Source organism: Bombyx mori, chromosome 6, assembly GCF_030269925.1.
Source record: "Bombyx mori chromosome 6, ASM3026992v2".
In the NCBI taxonomy this organism is placed as follows: Eukaryota; Metazoa; Arthropoda; class Insecta; order Lepidoptera; family Bombycidae; genus Bombyx; species Bombyx mori.
In genome coordinates this window covers 10244554-10262439 of record NC_085112.1, presented here as the reverse complement: position 1 = coordinate 10262439, position 17886 = coordinate 10244554, and the positions used below count along the sequence as shown (strand labels likewise).

The 17886-nt window shown below is 47.1% G+C and overlaps 1 long non-coding RNA gene across 1 annotated transcript; it reads left to right on the top strand.

Moving 5' to 3' along the window:
• The first annotated feature begins 7877 nt into the window (after positions 1-7877).
• On the top strand, positions 7878-9882 carry LOC110385104 (uncharacterized). The gene is made up of 2 exons (XR_009973444.1): positions 7878-8538; positions 9417-9882. It is a non-coding gene; the product is annotated as an uncharacterized LOC110385104 (long non-coding RNA).
• The last annotated feature ends 8004 nt before the right edge of the window (positions 9883-17886 follow it).

The following is a 17886-nucleotide window of genomic DNA, read 5'->3' as shown; positions in this document are numbered from 1 at the left end:
AAGCCGGATGGTACGTGGCAAAAAAGATCTTTGGAAACGCACTGTCGATGAACGCAGCGGTTACAGATAATATGGATTTTTTTATTTTTTTTTATTGCCCTTGTAGGCAGACGAGCATACGGCCCACCTGATGGTGAGTGGTTACCGTCGCCCATGGACTTCAGCAATGCCAGGGGCAGAGCCAAGCCGCTGCCTACCGCTTAATACTCTCCACAAGCCTCGTTTGAAGAAGGACATGTCATAGCGCTCAGGAAACACCGTGGAGGGGAGCTCATTCCATAGCCGGATGGTACGTGGCAAAAAAGATCTCTGGAAACGCACTGTGGATGACCGCAGTGGCTCCAGGTAGTATGGATGAACTCTACTCCGGTGGCGGGCGGTGCGATGGTAAAAACGAGATGCCGGTATCATCTCGAACAACTCCTCAGAGCACTCCCCATGGAACATACGGTACAAAATACAGAGGGAACCGAAGTCCCTCCGCAGACCCAGAGGCTCCAAACGATCCGTGAGAATGGGATTATCGACAATCCGAACGGCCCTCCTCTGTATGGAGTCAAATGGAAGAAGCTGGTATTTGGGAGCCCCGGCCCAGAGATGGGAGCAGTACTCCACGCGAGGCCGGACTTGTGCTTTATAAAGCAAAAGCCTTTGTCCAGGCGTGAAGTACCGCTTCGCTCTGTTGAGGACTCCCAGCATTTTGGACGCCAACTTGGCTTTGCCTTCCAAATGACTCCGAAACTGGACATCGCTCGAAATGTCGACCCCAAGTATCCCAATACTCTCGGAAGGTTGCAGGGATACTCCTTGGAATTGCGGCGCCATGACAAAGGGGTCCTTCTTCGCAGTGAACGCGCAAACTTGTGTCTTTATCGGGTTGAATTGAACCAAGTTCAATTCACCCCATTCGGAGACTCGCCCCAGAGAGTTCTCCACTTCAGACACAAGTTTTGATCGTCTCTCTTGCACCGCGCTCCGAGAGAGACTCTGATGGCCGATATATCGCGCATCCCCCGTGCTGTCATCCGCATAGCAATGCATGCCATCAATAGACAGCATGTCATTGATATACAGGATGAAAAGCGTGGGGGAGAGCACCGAACCTTGTGGAACGCCAGCGTTAATGGTCATGGTATCAGAACAGTCACCGTCTACAACGACCGTGATGCTCCGCCCATCCAAAAAGCTAGCGATCCACTTGCAGAGACCCTCGGGGATTCCGTAAGATGGTAGCTTCGATAGAAGTGCCCTATGCCAGACCCTGTCGAAGGCCTTCGCGATATCAAGGCTCACAGCAAGAGCCTCGCCCTTGCTCTCCAAGGCTTCAGCCCACCTGTGAGTAAGGTATACAAGAAGATCGCCAGCTGAGCGACCGTGACGGAAACCGTACTGTCGGTCACTGATCAGCTGGCGATCCTCAAGATACTTCAGGAGTTGTGTATTTATTATTCGCTCCATCACCTTGGAAAGCAAGGAAGTTATCGCGATAGGCCTATAGCTCGACGGGTCCGACCGGTCACCCTTCTTGGGGATAGGGTGGACGTGGGCGGTCTTCCATGAAGACGGAACCCTGTTAGCGCAATAAGAGAGGCGATACAAACGCGTTAGCGCAGGTGTCAGCTCAGGGGCGCACGTTTTCAAAACCACTGCGGGGATGCCGTCTGGCCCACTCGACTTATGGACGTCCAGGAGTCGGAGCTCCCGCCTAACTGCACACTGTGTGAAGCAGATATCCGGCAGGGAGCTATCACACTGGGGGATGTTCGGTGGAGTGGCACCCCCGTCGTCCACAGTCGAGTTCGAGGCGAAGAGTTTGACCAGAAGGTCAGCCTTCTCTTTCGCGCTGTGGGCCAGAGTGTCATCGGACTTGCGCAGTGGTGGGAGACTAGACCTGCAAAAGTTTCCTTCTGCAGCTTTGGCGAGCGACCAAAAAGCACGGCTCCCGGAGGGATAGCTCTTTAATCGCTCGCCAACTCTAGCAACGTGCTCCGACTTCGCCTTGGCAATTACCTTCTTGTAGGACCTGGAAGCGGCGTTATATTTCCGCCTTTCCCCTGAGATGTTAGGATCCCGACGTCTCCTGGCATTATCCCATGCCACGTATGCGGACCGCTTGAGGTGTGCAGCATCCCTACTGGCATTGTTATACCAGGGTCTGCTGCGACCTCCAACGGGCACTTCAGAGGAGGGAATAAACAATTCCATCCCCCGGAGCACCACGTCTTTAAGACGGTCCGCACAGACGTCAGGATCAGCAGAGGAAAAGCAGAACTGCCCCCATGGGTAGGATGCGTAAAATTCACGCAATCCATCCCAATCTGCTGACATATACCGCCAAACTCTACGATACCCGGTTGTCCTTCGACGACCGGGACGAGAGAGTGGTACGGCAGCACGAATAAGGCAGTGATCAGACGATCCTAGCGGAGCGTCGACCACCACACTGTATCCGGCCGGATCTGTGGTCAGCAGAAGGTCCAACAAAGAAGGCTCGTGCCCCTCGATATCTGGGACACGGGTGGGCTGTGTCACCAGCTGGGAGAAGCCATAGGCCAAGGCGAAATCGTAGGCAGCCCGACCCGGGAGGTCAGTGGTTCTGGACCCCAACCACTCTTGGTGGTGAGCGTTAAAGTCTCCAAGAACCACTACCTCCGCAGATGGGTACTGCTCAAGCACGCGGTTAGTCCCCTCTTGCACATGCTCAAACAGAGCTGAACCTGCATCACTGCTGTGGGACCTGTACAGGCACGCGTAGATTCGGATACAGCCCCCGTGATCCACGCGCAGCCACAATAGGGACAGGTCCCGTTGTTCGAGGCCCCGAAGACGGCGACAACAGACATCCGCCCGGACGAATACGCACACCCCGGCTTTACGTAGGAAGTTGTGCTCCAATACGTAGCCGGGGTATTCAAGGTATGAGGTATCGTCCGGAGCAGATATCTGCGTCTCCGTTAAAAAAAGCAGGGCAGGCTGCGCCGTCTCAAGGTGGTGGTGTACGGCGTCAAGGTTGCTATGTAGGCCCCTGACATTGCTGAAATCCACATTAAATGTGGAATGGGGAACCGCCTGTAAAACCCTTTTCTTTTTTTTCGACTTCATAAATTATATTTCTGGAGAGTAGGATTAGGAGAGGTAGGATGTTGGAGGTGAGATCGAGGCAACACCTGAATGAAGCGCGGAACATAGTACGTGCTCGACCACGGGTTGCGTGAGAGACTGACGCAGGGCATGGAAGGGCCCCCAGTCCACCCTGCGTACGATCGCCGGGATCCACTCCGGTCTCCGACTCCGGCACGACGACCGCACGACAGGATTTTACACCGGTTGGCGGGACAGCTTCCCGGGGCGGAGTTTAGTAGAGACACCCGGGTTCAGGTCCCCTACTGACCGGCGGGCGGCAGCGGATACCGTTTCACTAGGTCTCCCTATACCCCCGTCAAACAATCACGCCCCGTGAGCTCGCACGCACGTCTGCTCCGCATGTTCCAGGCGTCACCAAGACTCACCCCCAGCAAGGAAGGGGAAAGGGAAGGAATAGAACTGGCTCTCCAACCTACACGCCGGAACACAGCTAGGCTATTTGGCGGCGGACTCTAGTTGGAGGGTGGTCGCCAGCCAGTCGGACAAATCCTACCACCGATTATGTATTCGGCTCCCGTTTTGCACCACCCAGGGGTCACTTGTAGGGAATCGCGGGTTAAACCTACGGAAGCGGGAAGCACCAACCCCCTCTGAACTCTGCTCCGATGGCGGGAGGTGCGATGATAAAAAGGAGATGAGGGAATCATCTCGAATAATTCCTCAGAGCATTCCTCATGGACCATGCGGTATAAAGCACAGAGAGAACCGAAGTCCCTCCGTAGACCCAGAGGATCCAAGCGATCCGTCAGAGCAGGACTATCGACCATCCGAACAGCCCGTCTCTGTATGGAGTCAAATGGAAGTAGCTGGTATTTGGGAGCCCCGGCCCAGAGGTGAGAGCAGTATTCCACGCGAGGTCGGACCTGCGCTTTATAAAGCGCAAGTCTCTGTCCAGGCGTGAAATACCGCTTCGCTCTGTTGAGAACTCCCAACATTTTAGAGGCCAATTTGGCTTTACCTTCCAAATGACTCCGAAACTGGACATCGCTCGAAATATCGACCCCCAGAATCCCAATACTCGCGGAAAGCTGCAGGGATACTCCTTGAAATTCCGGCGCCATGACAAAAGGGTCCTTCTTCGCAGTGAACGCGCAAACCTGTGTCTTCAATGGGTTGAACTGAACTGAATTCAGTTCACCCCACTTGGAGACCCGCCCCAGAGAGTTCTCCACTTCAGACACAAGTTTTAATCGCCTCTCGTGTACAACGCTTCGAGAAAGACTCTGATGGCCGATATATCGCGCATCCCCCGTGCTGTCATCCGCATAGCAATGCATGCCATCAATAGATAGCATGTCATTGATATGCAGTATGAAAAGCGTGGGGGAGAGCACCGAACCTTGTGGAACACCAGCGTTGATGGTCATGGTATCGGAGCAGCAGCCGTCGACGACAACTGCGATGCTCCGTCCATCCAAAAAGCTAGCGATCCACTTGCAGAGTCCCTCAGGGATCCCGTATGCTGGAAGCTTCGATAGAAGTGCCCTATGCCAGACCCTGTCGAAGGCCTTCGCGATGTCAAGGCTCACAGCGAGAGCCTCGTCCTTGCTTTCCAAGGCTTCAGCCCATTTATGTGTGAGGTATACAAGAAGATCGCCAGCTGAGCGACCATGACGGAAACCGTACTGCCGGTCCTCAAGATACTTAAGAAGTTGGATGTTTATGATTCGCTCCATCACCTTGGAAAGCAAGGAAGTTATCGCGATAGGTCTGTAATTCGAGGGGTCCGACCGGTCACCCTTCTTGGGGATAGGGTGGACATGAGCAGTCTTCCATGAAGACGGAACCCTGTTGGTATTGTACGAGAGGCGATATAGACGCGTTAGCGCGGGTGTCAATTCAGGGGCGCATGTTTTTAGAACCACTGCGGGGATGCAATCTGGCCCACTCGACTTATGGACATCAAGAAGCCGAAGCTCCTGCCTGACCGCACGCTGTGTGATGCGAATCTCAGGCATGGAGCTGTCACACCGGGAGATGTTGGGCGGCGTGGCTCCTCCGTCATCCAAAGTCGAGTATGAGGCAAAGAGCTTGACCAGAAGGTCAGCCTTCTCCTTCGCACTATGAGCCAGACTGTCATTGGACTTACGCAGTGGTGGAAGGCTAGACCTGCAGAAGTTACCTTCTGCAGCCTTAGCTAGCGACCAGAAAGCACGGCTCCCAGAGGGATAGCTATTCAGTCGCTCGCCAATTCTGGCAACGTGCTCCGACTTCGCCTTGGCAATAGCCCTCTTATAGGACCTAGAGGCGGCGTTAAATTTCCGCCTTTTCTCCGAGATATCAGGATCCCGGCATCTCCTAGCAACATTAAATGCCACGTATGCAGACCGCTTGAGGCGTGCAGCATCCCTACTGGCTTTATTATACCAGGGTTTGCTGCGACCCCCAACGGGCACCTCAGAAGAAGGTATGAATAATTCCATTCCCTGAAGCACCACGTCTTTAAGTCGGTCCGCACAGACATCAGGATCATCGGAGGAAAAGCAGAGCCGCCCCCATGGGTAGGATGCGTAAAATTCACGCATTCCATCCCAGTCTGCTGACCTGTACCGCCAAACTCTTCGAAACCCGGTCGTCGTTCGACGACTAGGACGAGAGAGTGGTATGGCAGCACGGATAAGGCAGTGATCAGACGATCCAAGTGGAGCGTCGACTACCACACTGTATCCAGCTGGGTGAGTGGTCAGCAGAAGGTCCAACAAAGAAGGCTCGTGCCCCTCAATGTCTGGGACACGGGTGGTCTGTGTCACCAGTTGTGAGAGGCCGTAGGACAAGGCGAAATCGTAGGCAGCCCGACCCGGGAGATCAGTGGTTCTGGACCCCAACCACTCCTGGTGATGAGCGTTAAAGTCACCAAGGACCACCACCTCCGCAGATGGGTACTGCTCAAGCACGCGGTCAGTCCCCTCTTGTACATGCTCAAACAGAGCTGACCCCGCATCACTGCTGTGAGACCTGTACAGGCAAGCGTAGACTCTGGTACAGCCCCCATAGTCCACGCGTAGCCACAAGAGGGACAGGTCCCGTTGCTCGAGGCCCCGAAGCCGACGACAGCAGACATCCTCCCGGATAAACACGCACACCCCGGCTTTACGCAGGAAGGTGTGCTCCAATGCGTAGCCGGGGTATCCGAGGTACGACGTATCGTCCGGGGCAGATATCTGCGTCTCAGTCAGGAAAAAGAGGGCAGGCTGCGCCGTCTCAAGGTGGTGATTTACGGCGTCAAGGTTACTGTGTAGGCCCCTGACATTGCTGAAGTCCACATTAAACGTGGAATGGGGATCCGCCCCCCAGTCCACCCTGCATACGATCGCCGGGATCCACTCCGGTCTCCGACTCCGGCACGACGACCGCATGACAGGATTTTACACCGGTTGGCGGGACAGCTTCCTGGGGCGGAGTTTAGTTGTGACACCCAGGTTCAGGTCCCCTACTGACCGGCGGGCGGCGGCAGGCACCGTTTCACTGGGTCTCCCTATACCCCCGTCAGCAACCCACGCCCCGCGGACTTGCGCGCACGTTTGCTCTGCATGTTCCAAGTATCACCAAGACTCACCCCCAACAAGGAGGAGGAAAGGAAAGGAATAGAACTGGCTCTCCAACCCACATGCCGGAACACAGCTAGGCTATTTGGCGGCAGACTCTAGTTGGAGGGTGGTCGCCAGCCAGTCGGACTAGGTCCTACCACCGATTGTGTTTTCGGCTCCCGTTTAGCACCACCCAGGGGTTACTTGTAGGGAATCGCGGGTTAAACCTACGGAAGCGGGAAGCATGTGTATTGAAATTATTTAAATAAAATTTCGCATTTCAATTTGATGGGGTCCACAACTTAGGTCTAGAAGGTAGTGGTAAAGAAGAATATGGTAAAGTGGGAAGTGGTAAAGAAATTGATGATGTAGTCATAGTGTGGGTACATGAGTTCGTGCACCGCGAGGGGCAGCTGAGTGGTTACTTCACTAGTGTCGAGGAGCTGGCTGAGCGCCAGACAGACGCAGACGCCGCATTGTTAGGGTACGTCTACAGTTTTATTTTATTTAAATATCCTGCCAGTAATAAATTAATTACATGCAATAATCTACCTTATTAATAAGAACTTTAGACCGTGTAACCAAGTGTCAAGCGAATCGCTAATGAACATATTTTTGTTTTTCCTGCCTAAGCTGATGGCCTTGAGAAGCCGTTTCAGTGTAACCCTAGGTAAGCTCGCGGGGCTCAAACCTGACGACGTTGCTAACACTAACCCTAGCAAGAGCAGTGCTTCGCAGAATCTACCGCTGAATCGGAAACGCGACCCATTGAGATGATCCGGCGTTATCCGGGTTAATTTACTCGCGCAGTCCTTCGACGCAAGCGACGGGTTCGACGAGAACGATGACCGGAATGCACATCGATAATGCGAGAGACACAACCGGCATACCTTGAACCTTATTAAGCATGTCAAGCCTCGTTTGTCAGTCAGTACCGCGAGGCGAAATAAAATATACATTTTCTACTTTATTTTCTTCGTGATATTTAAAAAAAATACATAATATATTATATGGATCTAAATGTTAAGTTATCATTAATTTGTTTATGGTCGAATTTGGGAGATTATAGAGCGAAATTACTTAGTTGGAATCCGTGAGTAATATGAATGTATTTAAGACTCATTCAATACTCTCAAATATATTAAGTGTATAATCTATGTTCAATACAGACTTCTTGTGTCTCAGCGACCCTTCAACGCTTATTGAATTTTTAATTGTGACAGATATACATATGTGTTACGAAAACTACGACGGAAGCAAAAAAGTAAATGTTCTTTCTAGATAATTTATCTCTGATATGGGATTTGTTAAACGCATATGTATAAAAAAACCTATTAGGTGTAAGATATGGGTGTAGCGGTTTAACGATATCCGTAGAGAGCCAAGTTGATGAAATTCCACTGATACCTGAGCTCAGCGTATCCTTTTTTGGATCCTAGCAGAATGTTTGCCGAGATTTATAATTCAATATCCTTTTTTTATATTTGATTCAATATTTTTACGTATGAGAATAACAAAAGAAACCCAAACGGTTAAAAACATTAAATTTCGTTATTCCAATAATAAAATTAATTTTTTGTCTGAATTTTTGCTATTTATCCGATTAATATCATTGTACTTTACTCTACTATATCTATAAGCCTTGTTCTCTTACTGTACGTAACTATGCCGTAAATAGAATATAAATCTACTATTAAAAAAAATGTCACAGATGTGGACAGATCTTTACTTACAGACCGGGGTAGTTACCGCAGGAGGTTGAATCAGCTAAATACAGGACGATAATAACGTGTTCAAATAAACGATGCCGTACCCTACTTCGTGGCTCGTCGATAAATAGTGCCTTGCCCGTGACTGGTATCGTATGGTAAGATAGAATTTTAATATTGCTTTATTTATCCATAACTAGCTGACCTGGCAGACTTCGTAGCGCCTCAATCGATAAGTAAAAGACCTTTATTTTTGTATAAAATAAACTTGAAACAAACAAAAGGAATCCATCTGACGGGGGACACATCAAAGGAAAAATAAAACTGTTATTTTTATTTAATTTATTTAAACCATCTCTGGACTTCTACAAATAATTCAAGATTAACCAAATCGGTCGAGCCTTTCTCGAATTTTAGCGAGAGTAACGAACAGCAATTTATTTTTATATATTTATCCAGACTTTTAACTTCAATTCAATTTCAAAAGTTCACAGTTCATTCTCCTGCCCTTCTCTCAGTCACCTGGGGTCGGCGCAACGTGTTTTCTCCTTCCATACTCCTCAATCATATACCATTTCTTCGCACTCCCCTCTTACACATATCATCTTTCACGCGATCTATCCATTTCTTCTTGGTTCTACCTCTTCCTCTATTGAAAAGTTCATACTTAAATGTTTTAAATGCGAAGATAAGTTTGTACGTCTTCACGTCTGAACTGTTCAATCGTATGTCGTAAAATTTTGCATTCACATTATAAGGAGTACAGAAAATAGCATAAAAGGTACAATTCCCGAGAGATGTAATATTTTTCTACATTAATACGACCGAACTTGATACTAACGCATCTCAAAGTTGATATAAATATAATCTATAGTTCGTTTGTATGTTTTCCGAATGTTTTAATTTGCCGCGTTATAAAGTTGATATTTATAATGAAAATACATAGTTCATTTGTACTTTTTCCGAATGTTTTAATTTGCAGCAGTCGTTCAGTTAATTTGGACACGAAATATTAAATTCATCACATTGTTTCTAGCATTGTTAATGACCATGGCCTATGGTGACCATTCACCATTAATGGGTTTAGCGGGTAATCTCCATCTAACATAAAAAAAAAGGTAAACTGGTATCACTCAAGAATTTTATGTTAATACATTATACATAATTGTTATTATACATAAAGTATATTTCAATGAAACGTCTTCTTCATTAAGATTGAGTTTTCAATGACCTTCTACGTAAATCGAAGGTAGTTAGCAAACTAAACACGAAATAATCAGAAACTTGCAACTTCGTCCGTGGTGTTTAATACTTATCTGTGAACAACTAAGAACCTGCAAGTTTGTAAGCCGTAACAAAACTTTAAGTACAGTTTTCCTTAGTTGCTCTAAGTAATTATTTATTGTGAATGTACCTGTAAATGTGCCGTAAATAGATATAAATTGCTGTCTACTAATAATGCTTTGAAAACATATTAAAATGCTTCTTTTCTTTCTGTGAAATTGGTTGTTAATTCAGTTCGTTGGTGCTGGACAGTTTTAATTTTGTTTAATTAGTGTTGTTGTTTAGTATTTTTTAATGCCCTCGTAGGCAGACTGGTTGACTTCTTGCCCTCGTAGACAGACTGAATAGTTACCATCGCCCATGGACTTCAGAAACGCCAGGGCAGAGCCAAGCCGCTCCCTACTGTTAAGTACTCTCCACAAGTTTTGTTTGAAGAACATAGCAAGCGTCAAGACAAGTCATAGCGCTCGAGAAACACAGTGGTGGCTCATTCCAAAGCCAGATGGTACATGGCTAAAAATATCTCTGGAAACGCACTGTGGATCCAGGTAGTATGGATGATCTCTACTCCGGTGGCGGACGGTGCGATAGTAAAAATGAGATGATAAGATCATTTCCAGCAATTCCACAGAGCACTCCCCGTGGAACATACGGTAAAAAATACAGAGAGAAGCGATGTCCCTCCGCAGACCCAGAGGTTCCAAACGATCCGTGAGAACGGGATTATCGACAATATGAACGGTCCTCTTCTGTATGGAGTCAAATGGAAGTAGCTGGTATTACCTGAATGATCGCCCGATGTGGGAATTGAACCCACGACCCTCGGCCCAGCAACCAAGGGCACTAACTAATACACCACCGAATCATTCAAATACATACTGGGAGATGTTTTGAAATTTTTATTTACGAGTAAATAAACCTGTAATACGACACTAATACGAAAGCAACTAATAATTGGATCGAACCTGCGATTATAACAGCGCGTATCTATATCTTACACTCAGAATTTCACTTCGCACTTATCATATTAATTTTATTATTCTTATTAGTTACAGAAAAATATCTCGACTGGAATATCTCGACTTGATGGTTGATTGTTTAATTTTCCCAACTACATTACTGTCTAATAATGATAATCAAAGGATATGTTTATATTTCGATTTTATTTTATTTCATTCCTTAGATGGGTGGACGAGCTCACAGCCCAACTGGTGTTAAGTGATTACCTCAGCCCATAGACATCTACAACGTAAATGCCGCCACCCATCTTGAGATATGAGTTCTAAGATCTCAGTATAGTTGCAACGGCTGCCCCACTTTTCAAACCGAAACGCATTACTGCTTCACTGCTGAAATAGACAGGGTACTTACCCATGCGGACTCACAAGAGGCCTATCACCGGTAAGTATCTTAAGGTGTAGTGATATTTTTTTTAACGCTGACGTGTTTGTTTACGGGTAGCCGGTCGAGGGGGCTAACAGAACGGGCTATTTCCGGCGCTTCCAAAGAAGAAGAAGAGGACGCACGTGTAGGCCCATACTGACCATTTCTGTCCTTAAGCAATAATTAATTTTGATTTGAAGGATGGTACAGCCGTTGTACAATAAAAACGTAGACTTAGCACTCGTGTTTTAAGGTGGGTGACGGAATGACGCTGTTTACGATGTCCATGGGCTCCGGTAGTCACTTACCGGGAAACAGGAAGGGTATATGGCAAACGTCCCAGAGGACGCAGTCCCACGAGGTGGTCGGACCAAATACGAACTTCTCTAAACATCAACTTCCACAATGCCCTTCATGAAGCTAAGGATCGCAGCAGATGGAGGGAAATCGTACGGGAGAAACTGATGCAGCGGGGGAGTTATGACCCTCAGTAATGAGGAAAACGACGCGAGGAGGAGGAGGATGAGTCACTTACCACCAGGCGGACCGTGAGCTTATCTACTCGTCTAAGAAAAAAAATCATTATACTACATTGCTAACCATTTATGCTTAGTTCAGTACTTTTTAATTATAGTTTATTCGCGTTCAGTTTCTGAGATAAACCCTCATATTCTCTGTGTACTTGTCAAAGGTCCCATTCTAGGAAGGAGCACAAAAAACTATCCTTTTAATAACGAATGTTGGATGCTACCCGCAACGGGTCATATTAATATTTCTTAGAGAAAATATTTTCTCGTAGATGGTTTTATTACAGCAATTCATAAAGACAGATAAAACTGTGTTATTTGGCTGCATAAATCTTTGATGTAAGCGAATTTTGCACGTGTGCTTATAGAGTTTAGGTGAGAATTTCACTGTTGGCTTGACTGCACACTTTGAGCACGTCTATGTAAATTCGGCCAAGCTTTTTGGCTTTACATAGTAAGTAGAGCTTGGACTCAAATATACTGAATGTGGTGAATAAGTTTGTTTCAAATAAAGTTTATTGTACGTACAAAAAAAAAACAAATGAAAAACCAATTTTTGTGAATGAACTCTACAATAGCGTTCACGTATTTTTGTTTTATTAAGAGCTCACTACTCTCTTTAGTAGTCATAATAGGCAAATAATAGATGCAGTCACAAGGGATCGTGGTAATGAAGAATAGATCTCAGTGTCTGCCTTGTTTAAGATTATCGGAGACGATATCACACTGGAAACGCCAGATGGGTGTACCTTGGGATATATCAGGTCAATATCTCAATTGTATGTTGTTTTGTGTAAATATTTCTACTGCCCATTTACAAATACAGCCCGATAGGAGGTAGAATTGTAAATCGTAAAGTGTAAAATAAAACTTGTAAAGTTGAATTCCGCGAAAATAAAGCTTTTAAATTAATTGACTTCATCTGAGTAAATATGATTTGTGAAAATCAACCCGTATTTCTAGCCGGGTCTTCTCAGTGTACCGTGATTGTGATCTGATTGTAGATTCCGTGAAGCACTCTTGCTAGGGTAGGTGTTAGCATCATGTAGCAGTGTAGCAAGTTCTCTCAGGCTGACTCCCCTGAGTTGGCTCACCAGGCAAATTGAAGCCAGAATAGTCCCTCATGGTTACTGGCACTGGAAGATAGGTAGGTAAAAAAAGCGTAAATCATTGCACTCCTCGTTGAGAAAGACAAATTAAAGATTTCACCACCATTGCATGCGTGCATCACTCCAATTAAGTTGGCTAAGGCATTCGAACTAAGGCTAAAATGCCTGAAAATGATACATCAGCACTTTGTAAGTTTAGTTAATCCCTATAAATATTATATTATATTTCTCTTCCACGAATAGCCGTCACACGATCCTGGCAGAAGTTGCTGAAATTTTAAAAGTCGTCGTGGCCTAAAGAGTAAGACGTCCGGTGCATTCGTATCGAGCGATGCACCGATGTTCGAATCCCGCTGGCGGGTACCAATTTTTCTAATGAAATACGTACTCAACAAATATTCACGATTGACTTCCACGGTGAAGGAATAACATCGTGCAATAATAAACAAACCCGCAAAATTATAATTTGCGTAATTACTGGTGGTAGGACCTCTTGTCCGCACGGGTAGGTACCACCGCCCCGCCTATTTCTGCCGTGAAGCAGTAATGCGTTTCGGTTTGAAGGGCGGAGCAGCCGTTGTAACTATACTGAACCTTAGAACTATATCTCAAGGTGTGTGGCGCATTTACGTTGTAGATGTCTATGGGCTCCAGTAACCACTTAACACCAGGTGGGCTGTGAGCTCGTCCAAACACCAAAGCAATAAAATAAAAAATTGAAAAATTTTCAAATAAATAAAGTCTGAGCAAACAAATCTTTAGTAATATTCTAGTTTACTCGTCATTGAGAACTTTGTATTGTGTAAATTAGTCTTCAGTTTAGAAAATTACATAACTCCTATCTTGGTGTGTATTCTGACATCACAGTGATTAGAATAGCTCTTTGATATGAAGAAAATGTTGATAGATAACTTTCTATATTTTTTACTTAAACAGAACTTCTCAGCGCATATGCGTCGCAGTTTTTTGTACAATTTCCTTTACGAAACTGTGAACTTTTCCCGAAAGAAATCATCTTGACACAGATCATAAGCGTACCAAATAAGTTCTTGTTTATTTCGTACACGTCAATATGTTCAGTTTGGTCTCCTGTTTTAGTCTTCTGGATGAGGTTTCACTTCAATCATAATCTTATGAAAAAATTTAGATCGATGAAGCAGCAAAATGCCACAATGCCTTGAACAGTGCATGCATAATGTATTTTACAAATTGTGAGTCTCATCTCTGACTTAATCACAAACGAAAATTCTGTCACTCGTATTCAAAGCGCTCTCTGTTCTATTCACATAACAATAATGTACACGTTAAAAAACTATAGAATAATCTGGAAATACAAGTTTACATTACGTACTCTGGGGAAATGTATACGAGAGCGAGACCAATGAAATAGTGTTTTCATATTATGTTGCCCGTACTACGTTCTGATTAAGAACTCAGCCATATATATTTTACTCAACTTTATATGGACCAATAAAGCTCGTGTTTTTTATTTTTATTTTTTTTATATTGCTTAGATGGGCGGACGAGCTCACAGTCCACCTGGTGTTAAGTAGTTACTGGAGCACATAGACATCTATAACGTAAATGCGCCACCCACCTTGAGATATAAGTTCTAAGGTCTCAAGTATAGTTACAACGGCTGCCCTACCCTTCGAACCGAAGCGCATTACTGCTGCACGGCAGAAATGCCGATGGTGGTTGGTACCTACCCGTGGAAGTCAATCATGAACATTTTACAGGTACGTATTTCATTAGAAAAATTGGTACCCGCCTGCGGGATTCGAACACTGATGCATTGGTAGCAATACGATTACGATGACGAGTACAACGGACGTCTTATCCTTTAGGCCACGACGCCTTCACTGTTGGTTTACTAATGAAATCTTTTTTTTTTTTTTTTTTTTTTTTTTATGATTGAAGGATTACTGGTGGCCCGGAGGCCTTTCCAGTTTCACCAGGACAGGTGGGCGAGCAAAGGCTCAGCCAGGAGGGGTGGGATTTGCTAACAGCTGCCCGAGCGCCTCCGAAGGAGACCTAACAACTCAAGAGTAGCTGCTTCGCGAATGAATCTACTACCGGATCGGAATCGCGACCCGCTGAGAAGATCCGGCGAGAAACTCAGCGAGCTGATTCATGGGTTAGGTTGCACGGCGAACTCTTTGTCGAGTTCGACGAGTACGGTTACCGAGGTCCCTAAGCCTGCTCCTAGAGCTGAAGGCGTCTAGTGCAAAGGTTATTAGATCTGATGGATCCGTAAGGACGTGTCTAGGGCGTCGACGGTGACTGGCTCCTGCATGATCAGGATTCGGGGAGTAGTCAGCGGCGGCTACGATAAGGCGATTATCATGACGCATAGCCTTATCGAAGTATCGTTCCGACGCTGACTTCATGTATTTCCGAATTGATTCGAGGCCCAGGTCGTCGTGTAGGTCAACGTTCCTCACGAACCACGGAGCTCCGACGGCTAACCTGCAAAAGCGGGATTGTAGAGATTGAAGGGTGTCTATGTGTGTGCGGACCGCGTGAGCGAACACCACACTCGCGTAAGTCATGACGGGCCTTATGCAAGTTTTGTAAAGTGTCACCTTGTTCCGAAGGGACATTTTACTCCGCTTACAGATCATGGGGTAGAGTCTACCGAGAATAAACGCGGCACGGTCACGGACTGATTTTATATGCGGGCGGAATGTCATCGATGCATCCAGGGTAACGCCCAGGTACTTGACCTTCCTGGCCCAGGGTATGGATTGACTAAAGAGAGTAATCGGGGGTGTGAGATTCCTCCTCCTAATACGGGAGGAAATCCGTGTGGAGCTTCCCCTCTGAAATAGCACCGCAGTACTTTTCGCTGGGTTGATGTCTATGCGCCATTTTCGGAACCACTGTCCTAGGGCTAGGGCTGCGCTCTGAAGCTTCTTCGCGATTAGGGACTTGTTTCTACTGGAATAGTAAACAGTCGTGTCGTCGGCGAATAAAGCTAAATGGGTCGGCGGCGACCGGGGAATATCGTTAACGAATAAGCTAAATAGGAGGGGTGAAAGGACAGAGCCTTGCGGGACTCCAGCTGTGAGAGGTCGTGGGGAGGAGCGGGTTCCCTCGACTCGATATCGAAAAGAGCGGTTCGACAAGAAGTCCCGTATGATGAGCACGAGACTATCCGGCACACCCATGTTGAATAGTTTGAAAATCAAACCGTTGTGCCAGACTTTGTCGAACGCTTTTGCGACGTCGAAGAAGAGAGCTCCCGTGTATAACGGTTTTGGTCGATTAAGCCCCACAAGAATGTGCTCCGTGAGGCGGTGCACCTGTTGAACGCATGAGTGATTTGTACGGAATCCGAATTGTTCATCGATGAGAATGCCCTTGGATGAGACGAAGTCTCTGAGGCGTTTGTAGAGCAGACGCTCATACAGTTTGCCTAGAGACATGAGGAGGCTAATCGGGCGGTAGCTCGTCGGATGATTTTTTGGTTTACCGGGTTTATGTATGCCGATAACGTCCGCTTCTTTCCACACCGCGGGAAAGATACAGTTCGCCATAGCGGCATTGAAAATAGATGCCAACATCACGATGAGTTGGACGGGTAGAAGTTTAATAACGCGGTTGGATATACCGTCGGAACCGGGAGCCTTGCGAGGACGTAGGTCTTTGATCAAGTCTTTAACTTCCATCGGGGTGACGGGTGGTAACGCATCCGAGGGTGGCAAGGAGACTCTGCGTTCTACCTCACTGTCTACTAATTCTACATGAACAGGGTCCACGGATTGAGTGCTGGGCGTGCACTGGGTTTGCAATGTATCGGCCAGCAGCTCTGCTTTTTCATCATCATCAAACGCCGCGAGTCGGCCTGAGGGGCCTACGAGGGGGGCATAGTTACTACCGTATCCGATTTGAGAGTACGAGCTAAGCGGTAGTAAGACCTTTGGGAGGGCGCGAGTCCTTCTAAGAAATCAGACCATCTGGCATCTCGGACTTCGGCGATGCGAGACTTTACGTCGCGTTGTAGGGCACGCATTCGAATACGATTTTCCGCGGTAGGATACCTGTCGTAGGCGCGTATCGAGGCGTTCTTAGCTCTAAGGAGTTCCCTAATATCGTCGGACAATTTGAAGCGGTGAAGGAAGTCCTCCGCTACAACTTGTTTCGATGATCTATCTAATGTCGAGGTGATGTGTGACGTTAAGATGTCTATGGCTTCAGCGGTATCCTGAGGAGACGGGATAGAGTCCGGGTTAAACGGGAGCGATGGTGGATCAGATTCAGCCAGGATGTTGCCCAGCGTGTGCCAATCCACCACAGTCCTCGTGACGGGAACGGAATCGGGAGCGCGACCGAGCTTCATAACGACGGGACGGTGGTCTGAATCTAACTCTGAAACTACTTCGATCGAGTGTAAGCGCAGAGTTACGTTTTTTAATAACGCTATGTCGAGTATATCCGGGCGATGCGCGATATTTAGCGGGTAGTGAGTCGGGGTTAGCGGAGCGACGATATCGAAGGCGAGATCATCGACTAACGCGTCAAGCCGCCTGCCATTCGGGGTTGTGGTGTGTGAGTTCCACCTGATGTGTTTACAATTTAGGTCGCCCGCCAGAATGACAGAGCTCCCCATACCGAGCAGCGCCTCGATATCACTGCTTAGAACGATCTTATCCGGTGGAAGATAAACGGACGCGATAACGATCGGCGCGTGTCCCGTCAGTGAGATTCGGCACACTGATGCTTCGATATTAGCGAGCGCGGGAGGATCGAGCGGGACGCAATGCAGGGCTCTTCTATAGTAAATGACGGTACCACAACCACGAGCAGAGAGCCTGTCGTTCCTGACCATGTTATAGTTCGCGATTTTAGGGTCACGGCGCGCGGGCTTAAGTAGGGTCTCCTGCACTAAAAAGATATCAATTTGATGGTCACGCAAAAAGTCAGAAACCTGATCACGTTGATTTGCGAGACCGTAAGCGTTAAAAAATCCTATCGTTACGGATAGGGGCTTTATTCTACTTATATACGCCATTGATTACCGGCGGAGTGAGGGGAGGACGTACGTATTTAATGACGCGTATACGTCGGCGTATTCTTGCACAACGGCGATAAAGTGTTGTGCAGTGGAGGCAGCGCGAATGGCGTCGCCCAAAGCGTTAACGCGCTCAAAGTTGATCGACTGAAAGAAGTCGATCGCTAAAGCGAGATTGTCGGACGCGGT